At 43.6% G+C, this 24,591-nt stretch overlaps 1 long non-coding RNA gene across 6 annotated transcripts; it reads left to right on the forward strand.

Moving 5' to 3' along the window:
- Positions 1 to 4,676: 4,676 nt before the first annotated feature.
- On the forward strand, positions 4,677 to 22,984 carry LOC101018956. Of its 6 annotated transcripts, none has more exons than XR_004179399.1 (5): positions 4,694 to 5,008; positions 8,165 to 8,355; positions 18,002 to 18,171; positions 21,159 to 21,259; positions 22,784 to 22,984. It is a non-coding gene; the product is annotated as an uncharacterized LOC101018956 (long non-coding RNA). The 6 variants fall into 6 exon arrangements; XR_004179400.1 differs by having other exon boundaries at positions 4,994 to 5,008; positions 8,265 to 8,355; XR_004179401.1 differs by lacking the exon at positions 18,002 to 18,171 and having other exon boundaries at positions 4,677 to 5,008.
- Positions 22,985 to 24,591: the final 1,607 nt, after the last annotated feature.

Here is a 24,591-nt window from a genome sequence, read left to right on the forward strand (position 1 = left end):
CCCCAAAACAAATCATTCAACATATTTATTTCATACTGTAATATAGGAAATAGCTACTTTTTAGACTTTTTATATTATTAACATTGATCATACAAACATGGAATAAAAGTTCCTTATATTTTATCTGAATTTAAGGTGCTACATAATGGAATATATTTCTATCAAGTTCTACACATTGGAGATAATGAAATGAATTGTGTTCTAGTTTAAACATTATGGGAATTTCAGAACTGCAACATAAGAGATAATCCTCAGATGAAAACGAAGTCTCTCCTCTGGTCAGGCATCTATGTGCATCAGTGAAGAGAAGACCGGGACTGTGGACAGGAAAACAGTGAGTCAGGAAGGCCTGTGGCCACATCTGTTCCCCGATCCCTCAAGTAGTTAAGTCCTGACCTCCTCTACCCCAGTCTGTCCTGGGGAACGGCCAACACTGGCCTTTCACAACTGTGTGTTACTAGAAATGCAACAGAAACCCAGCTGAATCCCCTCCTCTGCCCTTCTCAATGGAAAGATCTGTCCCAGGACATTTGTTCCAACATTTTCAATTATGAGAAATCTGGGAAGACAAAGTTATTTTTACATTTTGAAAGAAATATGTATTTATTCACACTCATTATAGGAAAGTCAGAATCTTCACAAAACCAAGATTTGTAAAAATCCATAACACCACCGTCAAAAGAGCCGCACTTAGCATGTGGGTCCACAGGCTTCCCAGCACCCTTTTCTGTTGGTGGATGCACAAAATGCACAATCACATTCTGTCTACATTTTATAATTTGCCTGTTTGTTGATTAACACTATATATTGAACAATTTTTAAGACCTGCAGCAGATGTTGACATTACTTCCAAACAATATATTTACAAATAAATGCACACACACACTGTCTGTTTTATATAACACGTCTTACTTTCTAATTCTCCACTCTTAAAGATTTAGGTTTTTCTAACTTTTTCTTAATATACTCACCAGGAGTCAGCAACTTTTTTCCATAAAAGCCCAAAGACTAGGCCGGGTGCAGTAACTCATACCTGTAATCCCAGCATTTTGGGAGGCCAAGGCAGGCAGATCAGGAGGTCAGGAGATTCAGACCATCCTGGCTAACATGGTGAAACCTTCTCTACTAAAAATACAAAAAATTAGCCGGGTGTAGTGATAGATGCCTGTAGTCCCAGCTACTCGGGAGGCTGAGGCAGGAGAATGGCATGAGCCCAGGAGGCAGAGGTTGCAGTGAGCCGAGATCACACCACTGCACTCCAGCCTGGGTGACAGAGCAAGACTGCATCTAAAAAAACAAACAAACAAACAAACAAAAAAACCCGCCAAGGAGTAGATATTTTAAACTCTGCAGGCCATAGGATTCTGTTGCAACATTCAACTCTGCAGTTGCAGCGAAAGAAGCCATACACAATTTGTAAATGAATGGGCATGACTGTGTTCTGATAAACTTCACAAAAACAGGTGGTGGACTAGATGCAGCCTGCTCCTCTGGACATGGTCTGCCAGCCCCTGACATGTACCACCACAAAGGATGCTGTTAGAATGAAATCTCTTTACACATCTCTGATGATCTCCTTAGGACTAATTGCTAGACATGACATCATGGTAGCTGTGGGTCAAAGGATGTGCATGCTTTGGGATGTACATTGCCAAATTGCTCATCATGAGCCTTTCTCATGTCAAAATGTTTTGTGACCACCAGAAGGCTGGTTCTGCTTTTATTATCCATTGAATGAGGAATAGAAATGACATTGCATGTATACAGGATATTGAGTCATCATACAGATAATGCTTCGTGCACAAGTGTATTCTACATTCTTTCCCAATAAGTCTACATCTGCCAGAGTTGAAATAAAATAAAACAAAACAAATCTATTTAGCACCTTCTGTGTAGCAGGCCCATTCATGTATGTTATTGTATTTAATTCTCAGAATTCTTATGACTTAGGCATTTAAATTAAAAACAAAATTTGGGGCCGGGCGCGGTGGCTCAAGCCTGTAATCCTAGCACTTTGGGAGGCCGAGACGGGCGGATCACGAGGTCAGGAGATCGAGACCATCCTGGCTGACACGGTGAAACCCCGTCTCTACTAAAAAAATACAAAAAACTAGCCGGGCGAGGTGGCGGGCGCCTGTAGTCCCAGCTACTCGGGAGGCTGAGGCAGGAGAATGGCGTGAACCCGGGAGGCGGAGCTTGCAGTGAGCCGAGATCCGGCCACTGCACTCCAGCCTGGGCGACAGAGCGAGACTCCGTCTGAAAAAAAAAAAAAAAAAAAAAAAAATTTGGTCGACAAGGATTGTATATATTTAATGCATACAACCTGATGATTTCATATATGTATATATTGTGTACTAATTATCACAAATTTATTACATCCATTACCACCTATGCTGTACATTAAATCTCCAGAATTGGTTCATCTTATAACTGAACGTTTATACCCTTTGATTAATAGGTTCCCATTTTCCCTGACTCCAGCCCTTGGCAACCACCATTCTACTATCTGTTTTTATGAGTTTGACTCTCTTAGATTCTACATGTAAGTGAGATCATATAAAACTTGTCTTTCTGTGTCTGGCTTATTTCACTTAGCGTAATGTCCTCCAGGTTTATCCATGACAGGAGTTTCTTCTTTTTAATGGCTAATAGTCCATGGTGTGTGTGTGTGTGTGTGTGTGTGTGTGTCTGTGTGTGTATAATCTATCCATTCCATTCAATCTGTTGATGGACACTTAGGATGTTTCCATATCTTGGCTATTGTGAATAATGCTGCAACAAGCATGGGGAGCAGATCTCTCTTCAAGATTCTAATTCCATTCTGGGGAGTATATACCCTGAAGTGGGGTTGCTAAATTGTATGGTAGCTTTGTTTCTAATTTTTTGAGGAACTTCCATACTGCTTTCTATAAAGGTTATACCACTTAACATTCCAACCAACAGTGTACAAGGGTTCTCTTTTCTCCACACTTTCACCAACACTTGTTATCTCTTGTCGTTTTTTAGAATAGCCGTCCTATCCTATGTGGCAATATCTCACTGTGGTTTTGATTTGCATTTCTCTGATGATTAGTGGTGTTGAGCACCTTTTCATACACTGGCTGGCCATTTGTATGTCTTCCTTGGGAAAAAAAAAAAAGTCCATTCAGGTCCACTGCCTATTTTTAATTGGGTTATTTATGTATTTATTAATTTTTGCTACTGAGTGGTGTGAATTTCTTATATATTTTCAACTAACCCCTTATCAAATATATGGGTTGCAAATATTTTCTTCCATTCCATAGGTTGCCTTTTCATGTGGTCATTGTTTCCTTTGCTGTGTAAAACATTTTAAGTTTGATGTAGTCCCATTTATTTACTTTTGCTTTTGTTGCCTGTGCTTTGGTGTTATGGCAAAAAAAATTATTGCCAAGATCAATGTCAAGATTTTTTCCCTATGTTTCCTTCTAGGAGTTACGTGGTTTCAGATATTACATTTAAATCTTTAAATCTTAAATCTTTAATTTTGAGGGTTTTTTTGTATATGACGTAAAACAAGTGTGCAATTTCATTCTTTTGCAGGCACTTTCCCCAACAGCATTCATTGAAGAGAATTTCCTTTCTACATTGTACATTCTTTTTTTTTAAGAGTAAAGTGAAAGCAAGTCTACTACGAAAGTAAAGGAATAAAAGAATCTGCATTGTGTATCCTTGATGACCTTGTCAAAGATTAGCTGACCATATATGCATGGGGTTATTTCTGGGTGAGCTTGGTAGTTTTATCTCCCTCATTTTACAGATGAAAAGGCCGAGTCTCAGAGAGTTCACAGACCTGCCTACGGTCACTCAGCTAGAGGTGGTACAACCAGTATCTGAATTGAGATCTGCCAAACTTCTGAGTTTACTCTCTTTTCCCCAGAGAATTCCTCAATACTGCCTTACTGACATCAGGGACCAGACAATTGTTTGTGACGGGGGCTGTCCTCCGCCTGGCAGGATGTTTAGCAGCTTCTCCAGTCTCCACCCACTGGATGCCAGGGGAATGCAGAAGAGGCTCCTCATTCTCCCATTTCATCCTCAGGACAATATCTAACATAAATGTTAGATCTTTTATTTTATAAATAAAGAAAATGAGACTCAGAAAGGTTTAAGTGAGTTACATAAGAACACAATGACAGCAAGAGGTAGAACTAGAAACTGAACACAGGTGTCCACATGGGACAACAAAAAAGTTCAGGTTCCAGCTTCCTTTGAGTCTCTCATTCCAACAATTACCATCGTCTGGATATGAGCTGAAGTACAGGAAACCTGGGGCTGAACTCTCCTCCCATCAGGCCTAGGAGCCCCAGACCAGAACCCCAGCCCATGGTCTCCCAGTCAGGCCCACTGGAGTGAGCTGGCATCCACACTAGCTTGGTTTCTCAAAGCTACAGGGATGCCAGTCTCACTGCAGATGAACAAAATGAAGGGCATTTGCTTCTTCTGCAGGCTCTTAAGATTTAACACAGATTTGTTTTCTTGCTGTCTTCTCTCATAGCACAAAACAGGGTGGTCCATCTGCCTCCCAGTATCACAAGGCTTTGTTGTGTGTTCTCTTTAATTTCTCCCAGTCTTGCAGTGCACCCTACCCTCGTCTCCCTGGCAACCTTTCTGCTCTATCCTCTCAACACCTGGATCACAAGAACACTTGGGAAGCCCCTTAACAAGCTACATCCCAAATGATCATTCCCGTGTCCTCAGCCAGTGCCCAGGTCCAACTTGCTCTCCTGGGGTGACTTTCTTTCCTGCCCAATATGGCTTCATTATCTGTAAACTGGGGATAATGAAAGTCTTGATCCTGATATTTGACTCTCAAAGCAGAAGTAGCAAGCTCAGCCAAGTCACGTAAACAAGAGGAGACGTTCCTTGTGAACCGAAAGGGCACTGGTCAAAAGGGCCACTCTTTTTTCTCTCAGGCCTCACCAGCACACCCTTGGCCCAGCCAAAGAAGAGACCCAGGCTGTGCTTCTGCGCTGTCAGGATAACATAGGTACCTAGTCCATGACCCTGCGACTTTAACAGTTTCCTCCTGTGGCTCAGTTCTACAGCTTCAGTGACACAAGGTGGCTTTTGCTCAAAATAGCCTTTGATAGGTTAAGTTACTCCTCTGTCACTCTAAGTCTGTGTGGAACAGTTCTATGTAAGAGACATTTATTCCTCTGATCCCAAGGAAGGAAGGAAAAGGCAATGACATTAACCATGTGTTGGACTTCAGCCTCTGGAAAACCCTGGTGTTGGCTGCTGCCAATGCAACCTGAGATAGTGTCGCAAACATCCAGTGATGCCAGGAGGCCCTGCTTCATTCAGGGAGCAGGGAGTCGGGATAGTCATGCATACCTGTTCTTATTCAGCAGAGACACTTCCTCTTTATTTCTGGGTGAAAACCAGCACCATTTCCCTGGTGACAGGGGCCCCAGCTAGGAACCATGTAGGGTAGGGGGCTACCCTATATGGTTTGAAATGTCATGCTGGAGTTTGAAATGTTCATGCTGGACTGCACCACCTCGTGGGTCCTCAAATGATTATGAGTTTCTGCCCTCAGGCTCATAAGGCCCCAGCAGAAGCAACCTGAGAATGGACCTGAAACGGCATGGGTATGTGTGCCTGCTAGGGAATCCTAGAGAAGATTTCTATTCAACATGGACCTTAGAGCCAAGTTAGCCTGACTCCAATCCCAGCACTGCAACTCACAAGCCTTGACTGTGAGCAAGTCACTTATATTCTTTGAGTTCCAGCTCCCTTGTTTCTCTAATGGGAATTGGACAGCTCACTATAACCCTGCTTTTGTGCAACTGGCACACATGAGTTGCTTGCTAAGTGTGAAAATCCCTCTTCTCCTTCTGTTTCCCTGCTGATCAACAGATGTGGCCAAAAGCTGACTTTAGCCAAAAGCTAAATTTTTGCAAAAATTTAATATAAATTTATATTAAATATAGAAATAGAAACAAAAGGGCTAAATCTGCCTATGTTACAGGATCTTGGTTAATGTTAAGAGCTCAAATGACCTGAGTCAATTACGTAGTCTTTCTCTGCCAAGCCGATTAAACAGTCCCTAAAATAAAGGCTATGGGTCTTGGGTTCAAAACTTGAAATGAGGAGGGGCACTCTATGCTGGTTTTGTGGAGTGCGCCTCCCCTCACCTGTGGCGTGGCTTGTGGTGTCCCTGGGTGAAGTACATGATGCTCCCTGGGAAGTGGCTGCTTTCTGACTGGTAAGCTTGGATCTTTGCAATGGACACTCACTGGTGGCCCAGAGATCTTTACTTATTTCAGGCTGGTACAACTCCAAAAAAAAAAAAAAAAATGTGTCCAATCCACCATTTTTCCCCTCTTCTCCCTTTCTCAGTTTCATGCTGAAACCCCAAGACTCACAAATATTACCTTCTCCTATGCCAACAAAATGCACAATGATGTAACCCCAAAGTCTTCCAGCCCCAGAAGCCTATAGGAAGGAATGAAATTACATCTGAAACACAGCAAGGGCTGGCACTTCCTAAATGTAATATGATTATAGTACTCCACAACTATAACAATGCCATTTTCTCAGAAAAACTTTATAGTTGTTCCATGGTGGGCAAATTTACGTAAGCCTACCCCCAAAGTACAAGGAAGCTGAAAGACTGAAGAAAGAGGCTGACAAATCCTATCTCTTAAAAGGTAATGTTTAATAGGGACTTTACAAACAGAAGCCATGTCTGTGTCTCTGGTGGTGGAGAGATGAGATGGTGGATCCCTGCACCATTAACCCACAGACCCAGGGCTGATATACCACAGGGAAAGGGTATACATGATTCAGAAGTGATGTGTAGGACAAAGTATGATAACATCAAAGTTGTTTTGACCTAAGAGCAGAATTTACAGTAAGTATGTGCTCTTACACACAGAATAATAGACAAACTGGAAATCTTAATGGTCTTCCCAGAGCAGAGGTTAATCTGAAGGCAACATGGCAGATTAGCATCTAACATGGAGTTGCTTTGGCCTCCACATGGTGACTTCAAGAAATTAAGAATCCCCAAAAGTAGCCACTCTCTTTAGGAGTATAGAGGGGGGTGGCAGCAATGGTGGTAGTGATGGTGTTGGTAGAAGAAAGAGGTTAGGCTGCCTTGTCAAAGTCAGCCATTCTAACTAATGAGAATCTGCACTGTCTTAATTAGCTGCTGCAACAAAAGTAAATCATCCCAAAGCTCAGTAGCTTGAAATAACGATCATTCTCTGTTGTGGGAAATCAGGGACCCCGAACAGAGGGACCGGCTGGAGCTGCGGCAGAGGAACATAAATTTGAAGATTTCATGGACATTTATCAGTTCCCAAATAATACTTTTATAATTTCTTATGCCTGTCATACTTTAATCTCTTAATCCTGGTATCTTCGTAAGCTGAGGATGTATGTCACCTCAGGACCACTGTGATAATTGTGTTAACTGTACAAATTGATTGTGAAACATGTGTGTTTGAACAATATGAAATCAGTGCACCTTGAAAAAGAACAGAATAACAGCAATTTTTAGGGAACAAGTGAAGACAACCATAAGGTCTTACTGCCTGCGGGATCAGGCAAAAAGAGCCATATTTTTCTTCTTGCAGAGAGCCTATAAGCAGACGTGCAAGTAGGAAAGATATGCTAAATTCTTTTTCTAGCAAGGAATATTAATATTAATACTCTGAGAAAGGAATGCATTCCTGGGGGGAGGTCTATAAACAGCCGCTCTGGGACTGTCTGTCCTATGCAGTTGAGATAAGGACTGAAATACGCCCTGGTCTCCTGCAGTACCCTCAGGGTGGGAAAAAACCCAGCCCTGGTAAATTTGTGGTCAGACCGGTTCTCTGCTCTCGAGCCCTGTTTTCTGTTGTTTATCAAGACAGTACATGCACTGCTGAACATAGACCCTTATCAGGAGTTCCACTTTTGCCCCTGTCCTGTTTCCTCAGAAGCATGTGATCTTTGTTCTGCTTTTTGCCCTTTTAAGCATGTGATCTTTGTACCTACTCCCTGTTCGTACACCCCCTCCCCTTTTGAAATCCTTAATAAAAACTTGCTGGTTTTGAGGCTTGGGGGGCATCACGGTCCTACCAATATGTGATGTCACCCCTGGCCACCCAGCTGTAAAATTCCTCTCTTTGTACACTTTCTCTTTATTTCTCAGCTGGCTGACACTTATGGAAAATAGAAAGAACCTACATTGAACTATTGGGGGCAGGTTCTGCTGATATCTGGCGTGCCAACGTGGTTTTCTATTTCCTAAGTGCATGTGGGAACCCGATTCCCTTTGGAAGGTGCAGAGAAACGTTCATCCGTCCAGTCCACAGAAACACTTGTTTGGCTCCCTGACGATTGGTGAGTTGTCTGTGTATTGTCTGGGGTAACTATGGGTCACGCGGAGTGTAAACATTATGCTTATCTCTGCTATATTAAACTCCTGTTAAAACAGGGTGGAGTTCGGGTGCCCTTGGAAAATATCGTCACCCTATTCAGGGTGGTGGAAGAGCACTGTCCTTGGTTTCCTGAAAAGGGAACATTAGATATGGAACCATGGGTCATGTTGTTGCAAAATTGCGGGAACTGGTCCTGACAGGAAATGATGTTACTATCACTGTTTGGAGTGATTGGGCCTTGGCACATGCCATCCTAGTGACATACCAATCCTGTGACCTCCTGCAGTTACCACAAAAAAATTGCACTGTTAAAAACTTAAAAGCGGCCAAGCCAGCTCAACAAACATGGCCAAATCCTCCTGCTACTGTTTGCCCTCATTGTCGTAAAGGTAAACACTGGGCAAGTACTTGCCACTCTAAGTCTGATATAGATGGAAATCCCTTGCCACAGAACCAGGGAAATGGGAAGCGGGGCCAGTCTCAGGCCGCAATATCAAATGGGACACCTCAGACTCAGACCAATGTTGCATTTCCACTTCAAGCCATCCCAACACAGCCCCCAGCACAAACAAATTTACCTACAGCCAACCCAGATAGGCCCCAGCCTCTTCTTCTGTCTCAGTACAATGCTTGTCTACCTCCACAGTAGGGGGCAGGGCGGTCGATCTCTGTAGTACCATTCCTCTAAGTTTACTACCTAATTCTTTGCCTTTAATTGTCCCCACGGGGGTCACTGGCCCTTTACCTCAAGGTTCGGTGGGCCTGGTGTTAGGTAGGGCATCCACCTCTGCTAAAGGAATCACTGTTCATACTGGTCTCATTAATTTTGATTCCTCTGATGAGATTAAACTTATGGTGTCTGCCAAGGTTCCTGTTTCCATTCCAGCCGGTGAGTCAATTGCTCAATTACTTTTACTACCTAATATTGTTTTAAACAAAGGAGATAAGACATAGAGCCCTGGGATGGGCTCCGGTGGTGAAAAAGCTGCTTACTGGATTAACGTAATTTCTAAACAATGGCCCACCTGCACTATACACATTCAAGGAAAAAAGTTTGAGGGCCTAACAGATACTGGGGCTATTTCTTCTATTATTTCCTCTGATTTATGGCCTTCCTCCTGGCTTAAACGTCCTGCTAACATGGGACTAGTAGGTGTTGGAAAAGCTGATGAAGTTCACCAGAGCACATTTATCTTGCCTTGTACTGGCCCTGATAGTCAAAAGGGTACAATTCAGCCTTGTATCATGCCAATCCCCATTAATCTTTGGGGTAGAGATTTGCTGGCACAATGGGGGGGCTGAAATTAATATTCCACATAACTCTTATAGTGCTCCCAGTCAATATATAATGGAAAACATGAGGTTTGCTCCCAGACTCGGTCTTGGTCCAAAACATGAAGGAATAACTAAACCTCTTCAAGTTACTGTAAAAGAAGGCAAGGCTGGTTTAAAAGCATAATTCAACCACTCCCCACTCCCAATTACATTTAGCTTTGTTTACTTTAAACTTTCTAAAGTTTCCTAAAGACAATACTCTGACTGCAGCTGAACACCATTATACAGGTGAAAAATTCTCCCTAAAAGAAGGCAAGCCAGTGTTATGGGAAAAACTCCCAGACCAATACCTGGGAACCTGGAACAATTTTAATGTGGGGAAGAGGGTAGGTTTGCGTTTCACCAGATCATCAAGTCCCTGTCTGGGTGCCCACTAGAAGACTTAAACTTCATGTGAATACTGAAAATGAAAACTACCAGGAAAAGACATTGGCGTCAGAGACTGCCTTCATACCTGGTGAGATCTGTGCTGACTCCTCAGAAACTGGCAGGCCAAATCAAAATGCGTCTGGTTCAATCCTCCCTAATGGCATGGATACCCCTCTAACTAATCCCACTTCTCCTAATTCCCTTTTTCTTCTTATGAACCTAAAAATCTCACCATTTCTGTTAGCCTGAAAATAACATCCCTCTCTTCTTCTCTTCCTCTTTCAGCACTGGATCTCACTTACAATAGGTTTTATTTAATCATTCTCCTCCTTATACTTTCTGTCTCACTAGTTTCCCCTCAAACGGATTTACCTGCTACACAAAATTATTATTAGGCTTCTGTGCCTTTTCCTCCACTTATTCAACCTCTTACCTGGATGGCTGCTCTGCAGAAATCTATACTAATGATAGTGTGTTGTTGCCTGGAGCTATAGATGACCGTTGCCCCACTCAACCAGGAGGAGAAGGCCCTGCATTTAATGTTACTATGGGTTATAAATACCCTCCTCTGTGCCTGGGACATGCACCTGGTTGTATCCATCTAGAAACTCAAGTCTGGGCTGCTTATCTTCTGGAGAGATTAGCTACAGGATAATGGGGACATTTGGTCTCTGGCCTCTCCCTTTCTCCTTTAGGACAAATGAAAAGGGGAGTAATAGGAGATACCCCATACTTTCAATATAAACCTGTAGAAAAACCATGTCCTAAAAATTTTGAGGGCCCATCTAAAACTTTAATTTGGGAAGATTGTGTTAACTCACATGCAGTAGTATTAAAAAACAATTCATATGGTTTAGTAGTAGACTGGGCACCAAAGGGCTATTTAAGAAACAATTGCTCCTCTTGCAGAAGGGAATGCCTGGGGGCTGCTTATTTTATTTCTTATTGGGAGGACAAGGATCATCATCCTACTTTGTATAGTAGGTTCAGCTCGTTCTTTCCCTTAAAATGGGAAGATAAGGATATTACCTCCCCCGCCCCGCCCGAGGCCTCATATGATACTCCCCGTTCTGAGTCCAGAACACCCAGAACTTTGGAAATTGGCGACTGCCATGTCCGGACTGCGAGTAAGGCAAGGGGAAGCTTTTCTGTCTGTTGTCCCTGCTACCGCCCCTGGCATCCGTGATTCTGAACCCCATGATAAATCCCCTTTGAACCCTTTTCCTCTTTTTGATTCCCCTTTATGGGACTCCAATTGGCATTATGATAATTCTTCTCAACCCAGGTATGCCCCTCTACCTCTTCAGCATCCCTGGTCACCTCAGATTGCTTCTTTATGGTGGAGATAATCTGGTGTGACCACCACCACTTCTCTCCCTCAGTATCAACATGGATTCAAACATCCTGCTTTGTTTACCTCCAACCTGACTATTCCTATGCAGAGCTGTGTTAAGCCTGCTGTTAGTGGGAAGTATCAAAATTTGGACAAACAATCAAACTGTCCAATGCATTAATTGTCACTTATACACTTGTGTTAACTCTCGTTTTGACTCCAGGAAAAGTGTAACGTTGGTTTGAGCTCAAGAAGGAATCTAGATACCAGCAACTTTACTCAGACCTTGGGAATCTTCCCCCTCAGTACATTTAATTAATGAAGTATTACAACAAATTCTCAAAAGATCTAAGAGATTTGTTTTCACTTTAATTGCTGTGATCATGGGCCTAATTACAGTCACTGCACTGGCCACCACTCCCAGAGTGGCATTACACCAATCTATTCAAACGGCTCATTTTGTTAATGATTGGCCAACCAATTCCACCCAAATGTGGAATTCTCAACAAGGCATTGATCAAAAATTAGCTAATCAAATTAATGATTTAAGACAGTCTGTTATTTGGCTTGGGGATCGGCTAATAAGTCTCGAACATCACATGCAAATGCAGAGTGACTGGAATACCTCTGATTTCTGTATCACCCTGTATTCCTATAACGAGACTGATCATTCATGGGAAATGGTCAAAGGACACCTTCTGGGTAGGGAAGATAATTTATCATTGGACATAACTAAATTAAAGAAACAAATTTTTGAAGCCTCTTAAGCTCATTTATTCATTGTGCCTGGAGCTGAGGCATTAGATCAGGTGGCAGAAAATATGGGTTAAACCCCACGACTTGGATTAAGTCTACTGAGGGCTCCACTGTAGTAAATTTTGGAATTATGTTTCTCTGTTTAATCAGCTTGTCTTTAGTGTGCCGGACCAGTCAAAGAATCCTGTGTCAAAACCGAGAGAATGAACAAGCCTTCATCGCCATGGCACATTTATATAAAAAGAAAGGGAGAGTGTTGCAGGAAGTCAGGACCCCAAGCAGAGGGACTGGCTGGAGCCACAGCAGAGGAACATAAATTTGAAGATTTCATGGACATTTATCAGTTCCCAAATAATACTTTTATAATTTCTTATGCCTGTCATACTTTAATCTCTTAATCCTGGTATCTTTGTAAGGATGTACGTCACCGCAGGACCACTGTGATAACTGTGTTAACTGTACAAATGGATTGTGAAACATGTGTGTTTGAACAATATGAAATCAGTGCACCTTGAAAAAGAACAGAATAACAGCGATTTTTAGGGAATGAGGGAAGACAACCATAAGGTCTTACTGCCTGCGGGGTCGGGCAAAAAGAGCCATATTTTTCTTCTTGCAGGGAGCCTATAAACGGACGTGCAAATAGGAAGGATATCGCTAAATTCTTTTCCTAGCAAGGAATATTAATATTAATACTTTGGGAAAGGAATGCATTCCTGGGGGGAGGTCTATAAACAGCCACCCTGGGACTCTCTGTCCTATGCAGTTGAGATAAGGACTGAAATACGCCCTGGTCTCCTGCAGTACCCTCAGGCTTACTAAGGTGGGGAAAAACCCGGCCCTGGTAAATTTGTGATCAGACCAGTTCTCGGCTCTCAAACCCTGTTTTCTCTTAAGATGTTCATCAAGACATTACGTGCACCGCTGAACATAAACCCCTGTCAGGGGTTCTTTTGCCCTTGTCCTGTTTCCTCAGAAGCATGTGATCCTTGTTCTGCTTTTTGCCCTTTAAAGCATGTGATCTTTGTGCCTACTCCCTGTTTATACACCCCCTCCCCTTTTGAAATCCTTAATAAAAACTTGCTGGTTTTGAGGGTCAGGTGGGCATCATGGTCCTACCGATATGTGATGTCACCCCTGGCAGCCCAGCAGTAACATTCCTCTCTTTGTACTCTTTATTTCTCAGCTGGCCGACACTTATGGAAAATAGAAAGAACCTACATTGAAATACTGGGGGCAGGTTCCCCCAATAGTTCTCATGAATCTGTCAGTCAGCTACGGGATCAGAAGGGGGTCAGCTGATCTGCTGGTCAGATAGTGGGTCAGAAACCCAAATCTTACTGGTTTAACTTGTTATCCCTTACTGGTTATCCCTTCCCGTGTGAAATCCAAAACTGGTGTACTTGAACAGCAAGCAGCTTTCCTCCTCCAAGTGGTGATTCCGGGACCAGGCTCCTTCCATCTTCTGGTCTTCACTAGCTTCAACACGTGGCTTCCAAGACAGCTTGCTTATGTGCTTCATGCCAGCAATAGGAAGGAGAGAGTGGAAGGCTGTGCATGGGGAGCAGGGGAGTTAGGCGTCTCACCCTGGAAGTGGGGTACATCACTTCTGCTTATATTCCATTAGCTAGAACTCAATTGCTTGGCCGTAGCAAACCAATGGCAAAGAAAGCTAGGAAATGTAAGCTACTGTGTCCTCAGAAAGAAAAAATGAGTCTGCTAAACAGCCAGCCAGCCTCTGCCACTCATATAGAGGCTTTCCTCTCCAACCGTGGCTAAAGTGAAAAAGATTGACCAGCTAGTTACCAAACTTAGTGATCAAGCACTCCATGGAGTCATCCTCGTAACGTGAATGTTCTTCTGAACATTCAGAGCCTACGGAGCAGCAAGGCTGAATTTGGAGCAGCTTTTGCAATAGGAGAAAAAAAACACAAAACTTAGATACAAAAGATGGATCAACATTTCTGAGAACCTGTAATACAAGAAGACTTAAGTTTTCTTCAAGTTGGAAAGAAGAAGAAAATGTTATTATAATCAAATGGGATTTTCCCTACATCTGAACATGCCAAGAGGCTTTTTACCCTAGGAAGTCTCTACTTGTTAACATTTCAGATAGTGTGATTGAATGAGGAATTCTAGATAGTTCTGTGAGGACTGGGGGAAGAAGAAAAGAGGATGCCAGTCCTTGTTCCTAGGCCAAGACTTGAGCCCTGTAATATTAATATTTGGATCTAAAATCTGGTAAATGGGAGTGTGTAAAGAAGAGTCATAAACAGTGTCATGTGAAGGAGAGAGGCTGGGATTTGAAATCAGAAAAACTTGGGGAATTAAGTTGTGTAAACCTGGGCAAGCTACTGTCTCTTCCGGTGTGAAATGAAGACAACCTCTGACAATGTTTTTGATCTTTAAAAGTTGGGGGGTAAAATCTAGCACATAGAAGGAATTGGCCCAGTATATGCCAGTTCCTTTCTCCCTGCCCCGTTTCTCTGTCATTCAAAGTGGCTACCATTCTTTAGAAGTCTTAATTATTAGGCGGAAGAAGCTGTTTCCCTTGGCTTAGAAAGCTTGTTTGAAAATACTTAATGCTAAACACAGGTCTATAGAATCCAGAAAGGTCAGCTTCCTGTTGGGGCTTAAGCTTCCAAATACCTGTGTCATGAGCCAGGACGCACATGCTGGGAGGGAAGACGTAAATCTCAGCCCATCTCTGCCCATCTGTGTTGTCATCAGAGGAAACTTCCCCCAGCAACATGATGTTGGGGTTAAATAACGTGTCCTCGGTCACGCAGCTACTAAGTTGGAGTCAGGATCTGAGTCCAGGTGATCTGGTCCTGAACTCAGATTCTTAGGCTGACCTGCTACACTCTCTAGGTCTGGTACAAGCTGAAGAGGTGTAGGTGGAAGGACGCATGCTTATTGTGGGGTCCAGCTGTCTCCTGCAGGCCCCTCCCAGCAACCCAGGCCTTGGTTTCATGCTCTAGTTTCAGAGCATAAGGAGCAGCGGAGCTGATATTTGGAAGAGCTGAGTACTCACAAGCCATTGCTGATAATGACCCTCTCATGTTGTAAAGGCTCTCACTGGGAGCAGGAGCCCTTTGGGTGGCGACTGTCCCCTGTAGACAATTGTGATGCTCTTTGTCACCTTGTGAGGAAATTATTTAAGATAGTGATTTTATTGACCCTCCCCTGGCTAATGACTCTTGAGGCAGAATTGGTCACATACGAAGCTTCCTGATCTCCATATGGGAATCATGAGCCCACATAGAGCTATGGAAGTGACAGTAATACTAGCTTCGGCCTTGGAGTCTCTTCATGGTTCAGTTTACAATATCCAGCAGAATAAAATAGGGACAGGTTCTGAGTTTTCTTTATCTTGAAATATTTCCTTAATGAAATGATACAGTTTGCATGAGCTGTCTGTAGGTGCCCCGCTCTAGGGAATAGAAAGACACGCATCCCCTTTCACAGAAATCCACAAACATAGTAGCTGCCAGTGTTGAGGGCTCTGTGCCAGGGGTATGTATGTGTACATACATGGTAATTTGGTCTGTCCAACATTGAAGTAGGAATTATAATCCCCACTTTACAGAAAAGAGAAGTGAGGCTCAGAAAGGGAAGTTAATTTTCCCAAGGTCACACAGCTAGCAAGTAGTGGAGCCAGATGCAAACCAGACCTGTCACACTCCGGGGTCCTCACTCTCAGCCACTGTGCTATACTTGGATCAGGCTTCTTTTCACAAGCTCGAAACGGCTTTAGTCAACAGCCAGCAATAAGGGCCACATGCTGTTCCTCAACTCACTGAAATCCAAAGTAACAGTTTTGGGTGGATGGCACCTATTTTTAATTTGAACACTCAGAAGCCTCTAGAGTGAGTTGCTTTGCTCAAAGCAGTTGTTCTACGCTAATGAAATCGTGACGATGAGTGCCACACTCGATACAGCAGAATTCTCTGACCTCAAAAGCTCATTTATCTGTACCCAGAGATGAGTCCAAATTATTTTCTCAGAATGTGGATGTAGCCTGACAGTCATGTGGACTAGTTTAGACCACTCTCTTTGGAGTTTGATTGTGGTTCTGCATTTAACTATTATTTGGGGCTACTAAAACTCTCCGTGGCTTAGTCTCCTCAACTGTAACATGGCAATAATAATGCCTATCTGTATGGAAAGCCATGTGAGGTGTCTTCCTAATTACAACGGCTCTCTGAATTCTCCTCATCCTCCCAAAACACACATTATTGAGGACAATAAGTGCCCATGATTGAGCGCTGAGGACGAAAGATCAGTAAGACCCCATGCTAGCCATCAAGATACAGGAGAGAAATGTCAAATCATCACAATAATTAATTACAATAGAGTCTGATAAGCCCTATGACAAGATAAGTACTAAGAGAATGTTACTCTCCTGGGGTGGAGGTTGAGGCAAGTTTTGGAGGTGACATTTAGGCTGGGTCTTGCTAGATAAGAAGGATTTGCAGAAAAGGTCAGCTGTTTGCCCAAAGGACCTCTAACTAATAGCATTTCAGGAACTGTGATACATGAAGTAGAACAGAGGGGGTGTCTCCCTGTAGACCCAGAATTAGGAACCAGAAGTGAAACAGCAACTACTTTAGACTTACAAGTGAAGTCTAAAGTTGACTTCACTTTAGAAAGTGGCCCAGGGGGACTATCACAAGGTTGCAAACTTATCCCACTACCCTCTACCAGCCCAGGTATCCTCCTTGTCTCACATTATATATCTTTTGGGACACAGGACACATGGCCAAAGGTTATACATGTCTCCAGCTTCCTTGCCATTGGAGAGGGAAGAGGGCATACTTCTCCCTACCTGACACCACCCCCACTCCCCCCTAAAAAAAAAAAAAAAAGGGTAGTGTGTGTTTAAGAAAATCATTCGTCTAGATTAGGAGTGCTACAAGGAGGGGGAAATGAAACCTCACTCCCCAGCAGGTTGGTTACTATGGTCCCACCCCCACTCCCACCCCAGAACTGCAGGATGAGAGATATCCTAGAAGAGTTTAATATGCATAACTTGAGTTTGGGTTCTCAGAAATGAAGCTGGATGAAAGGAAGCAGAGCTTTATCTCAAGAAAATTACATAGCTCCTATAGGCAAAGACCATCACTGCCTAGGTGCCCAGAAGCAGAGAGAATCAGACCAAGGCAGTGGGAGACTGAGGTCACCTCTGTACCACCAGCAGGTAATAAGGAACATCCCTGCCTGTTCTGTACTGCTTTTCCCTACCCTCATTTCCAGAGGTGCTAGGCCTGGAAGTTGGGGGTGGGTGGGTCGGGGGAAGAAGGGAAAGAGCAGACTGCACCCTTGCTACCTGGCACCTAGCTCCCAGACTGTAATTTCTCTTTGGGATTCTCTCATGCCGAGCCCATGCCTGGCCCATAGCAGACATTCAATACTTATGTTCAATACTTACACCAGCCCTTTTCTCAGTCACTCACAGCTTTTTAAATTTAGGAGTCTTTTACATTATTTAATTTTTTTTTTTTTTTTAAATTTTGTAGAGACAGGGTCTTGCTCTTGTAACCCAGGCTGGTCTTGAACTCCTGGGTTCAAGTGAACCTCCTGCCCTGGCCTCCCAAAGTGCTGGGATTACAGATGTGAGCCACTGCACCCGGCCTGGTGTAGTAGTCCTATCTGTCTGTCAGAGGAGGGTGTTCCCTTGGCTCAGAGCCTTGCTTAGGTAACGTGGAAGGACCCAGGGTACACAAGGTAGGTGGCTGTTCTCCGGAAATGTCAGTTTCTGGGCAGGGCTTAGGTGTCTGCAGTTCCTAGTCCCACCCCTGGCCTTGCATTCCAGCTCAGCAGGTGGAAGGTATAAATTTCAGCTGCTCTCAGCCCTGCTGTGATTTCTAAAGCCTTCTAACAGCAACATGAGGTTGGCAGCCTTCCTCCTCCTTGTGATCCTCATCATCTTCAGCCTAGAGGTACAAGGGCTTCAGGCTGCAGTGAGGCCGTTGCGACTTTTGGGTAAGTCCAGGCAAAAAGTAGCCCAGTTCATTTTTCCTTGAATGAGGGGGCCAGAAAGTAGGACATCAGGGACCAGTGTGTGCTGGGGAGGAGAGGGGAAGAAAGGAGAGAAGAAAAGGTCTTAAAGGGCCACTGCAGGGACCCTCCAGTGCTACCCAGCTCCCCGGAGCAGAATCTCTTTTCTCCTACCTCCACTTTCCCCCACTCCTTTCCCTGGGTCACCGCTCCATTTGGACTCTCTGTACCTCCCCTCTTACCCCCTCATCAGCCACCCTCTGACTCCTGCCATCTCCCTCTCCATAAGCTTCTTCCTCTCTTGCTACAAATAAATTGGATCACCTAGAGAAAATATTTTCTTAGTCATGTTAAACATTAATCATCTCAATCTCTTCTTTTCCTTTTACCAACATTCTCAAAGGAGTAATCTTAGTTCTCTGTCCTTACTTGCCAATAAGTCATTCCTTGACCCCTCGAAGATGGCCTACAGCCTCCAGCCCTGCCCCATCACTCTCCTGAAACTTCTCTTCCAGATTCTGTGGACAAATCTCATGACTCCTCAGTAGCCAAGTCTTTAACCTCTGACTTGTGTCTGACACTGCTTGCCACCTCCTCAGTTCTCAAACTTTTTTTTCTCCTGCATTATCCTTCATGGTATTTTATTCTTCTCTCTAAAGATTATTGGATTCAGTTATTACTTTCTTTTCTTCTTCGCTCTCCTTCCCTCAACATTAAACTGGTTGCCAAATACTGTCCATTCTCTGAAAGTGTCTCTTGCATATGTTCTTTTGTTCCCCTGCCATCTCCCATTGTCACGCAGTATTTCCAGCCCCGATGACCTCATGTCTGGGCCATGCCAGGAGCTTCCTAACAGCTCTCCCTGCCCCTGTCTTTCTGCTGCAGTTTACTTGCTTGTTGCATTCTGTTCCATTCTAGGCTCTCACACCAGAATAATCTTCCTAATTAAACATCAATCACATCCCTGTCTTGATCTATCAAATGAAATCCAAACTCCTAAGGCCCTCAAGATCTGCACCCCCCACGCCCCGTAACTTTATCCCCTACTTACTTTTCCTGCTTCATTTCCAGCTGTTCCCTAACACTTACCCAGCCCTCCCTTTGCCACTCCTCCTGTGTTCCTTGTATTTCAGGGTGAGGAGTGAAGTGGATGAGGTATCCAGGGTGCAAACATTAAACGCGTGCTCACCGCCAGCATTGTGCAAGGGCCTCCTGGAATCGCATGCCCTAGGCACCTCACTTGCCTCACCCTAATCCCGGCCCTGCATTTCCCCTTGTGAATTGTTGTTAGTAATTCTTTTTTCTTCTCACAACACTCCACCCATGCCCCTCAGTTCTGACTTAAAAAGATTCCTGCACTTCAAAACTCACCTTTTCTGATTAATCTAATTGGAAGTAATGTCATATTCTCTGAGACTTTTTTTTTTTTTTGGCAGGATCTTGCTTTGTTGCCCAGACCAGAGTGCAGTGGCACAGTCATGGCTTACTGCAGCCTAAATCTCCTAGGCTCAAGCAATCCTCCTATCTCAGTCCCCCAAGTAGCTAGGACCACAGGCATGTGCCACTAAGCCCGGCTAATTAAAAAAAAATCAAAAACTGTAGAGACTGGGTCTCAAACTTCTGTGCTCAAGCGATCCTCCCACTTCAGCCTCCCAAAGTGCTGGGATTACAGGCATGAGCAACCACGCCCCGCTGAGACTCTTTAATTCTTCAAATATACCACTCTTAGGACACTTGTTACATATTGCTTTGTTTTTAGTACTTTGAATATGTCTTATCCATATTGTTAGACTCTAAGCTGTTTGTCTTACATCTTTGTATTTGCTGAATAATTTCCTCTGTTTTATACATAGTAAGAAATCAACAGATATATACTTAATAAGTAGATATTATTGATTTAATAAGTCAAACTGCTGTGAGTGGTGAAGAGGGATCTTCAGATTGCTCACCACAAATCAACAAAAGTTACGGGAAGCATGGGGGGATGGTATTGATTTTCTCTGAGGTCTACAACTACATTGAAGATATTCCACCAGGTCCCCTTCTTACACCCCTCAGATACTGCTAATCAGTCCTAGCACTCATTCTCTTTGAACCTGGACAAGGTGTCCGACCCTTCTCAAAACAGCATCAGACAGCTACCTCCATTGACTGAAACTGACAATGGAGAATAAAACTCATTACCCCTGCTGAATCCAGGGGCCCTTTTTACAGATGAGAAAAGTCCCAGAAAGATCCAGAGACATAATCAGGTAAAGAAATTCCTGCTAACAGCTGAGTAGCCAAAGTACAGTACATATTCATCCAGAGTTCTGAGTATGTTTTCCTAGAAGCCTGTGCGATCCTAACCAACTCTTTGAACCTACTTCATTGGTCCTCAAAGAGCTTGATGTTCTGGGAACTTGGGAGCCTCCAATCAGGTCCGGAATGACTCCTTGAAATTTGGAGATATGCACTTATGTCAGGATGAGCTTCACCATGTGGGATAGCAGAAGGTGCTCAGACCGAGGAGCCAGGCAAATCTCAGTTGAATCTCACTTCTGTACCCACTGGCTAGCAAGTCACCTCTTTGAGCCCCAACTGCCACACCTGTAAAGTGGGCCTAGTAAGACTCACTGCATGGGGTGACTGCAAGGGACTCCCGATGGCATGTGGTAAGTGTGAGTCTCTTCTCCACTCTATTCCCTGCAGAGTGGGGAAAGTGAAGACATTTAAGTGGGCTTCTTTGCACTTCCCCTCCACAAACACAATTATCCCCATCTCTAAAGTAGGCCTTACTTTTTTGAGATCATGTCAATGCATTGCCTTTAACTAGAATGTATAAGATGTTAATGATATTATTCTGCAAGTAATAAATCATACTGCATATTGAATGAAAAGAAAAATGTAGAACTGACTTCTTAATCAAGGGCTGTTCTTGTAGCATCTGTCCCAAAAGTACGGTGGTTTTCAGCACATCTGTTCTTCCATAGGTACCTGCGTCGAGCTCTGCACAGGGGACTGGGACTGCAATCCCGGAGAGCACTGTGTCAGCAATGGGTGTGGTCATGAGTGTGTTGCAGAGTAAGGACAGGTAAAAACACCCGGCCCTCTCTGCTTTCCCAAACGTTGTTCAGTCTAGGAAGGTTGTGCACTTAGCCTCAGTGGGACTTTCCAGAAATGAGTAGGACAGAAACCTGTCTCCCTCTTCCTCCAACCTTCCCAAGAAAAAGATGCATCCATCACAGGATGGTGGTTTCCAGACCTTTAAAATAATTCCCTAACCCAGTATGTCCTGGAGCAAAATCAGACTATTTATTTAAGCAAAATGATAAAAATCACACATAATCCCCCACCTCAAAACGTCTGCTTAACACTTTGGTGCATATTTTAAACATACACAAATATATAATATTTATATAAAAATGAGATAATCTTGTGCCTTTTATTTTTTTGAGATGGAGTCTTGCTCTGTCACCCCAGGCTGGAGTGCAATGGCATGATCTCGGCTCACTGCAAGCTCCGCCTCCTGAGTTCACGCCATTCTCCGGCCTCAGCCTCCTGAGTAGCTGGGACTACAGGCGCCGGCCACCGTGCCCGGCTAATATTTTTGTATTTTTAGTAGAGACGGGGTTTCACTGTGGTCTTGATCTCCTGACCTCATGATCCGCCCACCTCGGCCTCCTAAAGTGCTGGGATTACAGGCCTGAGCCACCGTGCCCAGCCCCAAACAACTTTAATGTCAATACTAATGCTTCTATCCCATCATCTTTGATAGAAGTTCATCATCTATGCTCAGATACTTAGCAACCTTTAGTAATACATGTTTAAGATATTTCTTATTTTGATATTATGAATAGGACTGTAACAAGTACTAAACTGTATACATATTTGTCCTTGGGACAAATTCTAAGATGTAAAATTGATGACTAAAGAGTATGTTCATTGGCCGGGTGCGGCGGCTCACGCCTGTAATCCCAGCACTTTGGGAGGCTGAGGCGGGAGGATCACGAGGTCAGGAGATGAGACCATCCTGGCTAACACGGTGAAAACCTGCCTCTACTAAAAATATGAAAAAAAAAAAAAATTAGCCGGGCATGGTGGCGGGCACCTGTAGTCCCAGCTACTCAGAAGACTGAGGCCGGAGAATAGTGTGAACCCGGGAGGTGAAGCTTGAAGTGAGCCGAGATTGCACCACTGTACTCCAGCCTAAAAAAGTATGTTCATTTTAACCCTGTGACGTACATTACCATGTTGACTTATGAGAACCCCTTTTCTGTGAAAATGTCTCGGGGGCCTCACAGGATAATTTATTTGTTTTCAGTAGCCATTAGTTGAAAAATGCATAATAAAAAGCTACCATAATTCAGTTTTGATTATAAACTAAGTTGCACTAAACACAAAAGAATCAGCACACACTTTAAATAAAAACCCTTTGTGTTCAGAATGTATTATTTGGCCAATCCACCTGCAATCCTTGGGGTGCTTAGGGCCTGGATGGCTCTTTGCAGGTGTGATTGATTTCCCAAGTCAGGAACTGTTGCCTCTTGATTGTATTCTGTGGACCCAGTCCCCAAACCAGTAGGTCTGGGGCATAATTTTTTTGTCTTTTTCTCAGATGAAGAGTTATCTTAAGGATCATCTTTCTCTAAGATAAGCATCCCTTCCTGGAGTTCCTATCTTCCAAGATGTGACTGTCTGGAGTTCCTCGACTAGGAAGATGGATGAAAATGGCGAGCCTGTGGATAGGGACTACAGGGGATATGGGAGGCAGGGAAGAGGGGTTGTTTCTTTTAATAAATCATCACTGTTAAAAGCACTCATACTATTTGAGTTTTTGGTTAAAGGTGAGGAGGAGGGGGGAGAAGGACAGATGACATTTGTTGCGTACTGACTATCAACAAGGACCATGTTAAATTCTTCCCAGACATTATCTAAGTATCCTTAACAACCTTTTGACTGCACTTCTTTTTTTTTTTTTTTTTTTGAGACGGAGTCCGGCTCTGCTGCCCAGGCTGGAGTGCAGTGGCCGGATCTCAGCTCACTGCAAGCTCCGCCTCCCGGGTTTACGCCATTCTCCTGCCTCAGCCTCCCGAGTAGCTGGGACTACAGGCGCCCGCCACCTCGCCTGGCTAGTTTTTTGTGTTTTTTAGTAGAGATGAGGTTTCACCGTGTTAGCCAGGATGGTCTCGATCTCCTGACCTCGTGATCTGCCCGTCTCGGCCTCCCAAAGTGCTGGGATTACAGGACTGCACTTCTTATCATCACCATTTGAGGACGCTGAGGTTTGGGGCAAAGTCATATAGCAAGTAAGTGTCAGGGCCTAAACTATAATCTCATGTCGAATGCCACATAAGGCCTATGCATTATAGCATGGTAGTCAGGAGCCCTGACTCTGGATTTCAAACCCAGGTCCACCACACAGCCACGTTGCCTTCAGTGAGAATCTTCGTCTTTCTGTGATTCAGTTTCTCATATATATAATAGTACCTCATAAAACTACAAAGATAAAAGAGGGCCATGTAAAGTACTGACACATAGAAAGCATTCAGTAAGTGTTAACTACAATGATTATTAACACAGTAGTACCCCTAATCCATGGGGGATATGTTCCAAGACCCCCAGTGAACGCACAAAACCGTGGATAGTATCAAACTCTACATATACTGCCATGGATAGCATCAAACTCTATATACATGTGTTCTGTCCTATAAATACATACTTATGATAGAGTGTAATTTATAAATTAGGCACAGTAAGAGATTAACAATAACTAATAATAAAATAGAACAAATAAAACAATATGCCAACATCACTACTCTTATGCTTTGAACCCATTATTAAGCAAAATAAAGGTTACTTGAACACAAGCACTGGGACAGTGGATCTCATAATTGAGATGGTTATTAAGTGACTAACGGGTAGGTAGCATATAAGGTGTGGGTATGCTTGACTAAGGGATGATTTACATTCCAGGCAGAATGAAGTGGGATGGCGCAAGATTTCACCACACTACTCAGAACAGCAGCAAGTTGAAATGTATGAATTATTTCTGGAATTTTCCATTTCGTATTTTTTTTTTTTTTTTTTTTTTTTGGACGGAGTTTTGCTTTGGTCACCCAGGCTGGAGTGCAATGGTGCGATCTCGGCTCACTGCAATCTCTGCCTCCCAGGTTCAAGTGATTCTCCTGCCTCAGCCTCCCAAGTAGCTGAGATTATAGGCGTGTGCCACCATGTCCGGCTAATTTTTGTATTTTTAGTAGAGATGGGGTTTTAACATGTTGGTCAGACTGGTGTCGAGCTCCTGACCTCCAGTGATCAGCCGGTCTCGGACTCCCAAAGTGCTGGGATTATAGGCATGAGCTACTGCGCCCAGTGCATTTCATATTTTCATACTGTGATTGACCACGGGTAATTGAAAAGGCT

Source organism: Papio anubis, chromosome 17 (genome assembly GCF_008728515.1).
Source record: "Papio anubis isolate 15944 chromosome 17, Panubis1.0, whole genome shotgun sequence".
NCBI lineage: Eukaryota > Metazoa > Chordata > Mammalia > Primates > Cercopithecidae > Papio > Papio anubis.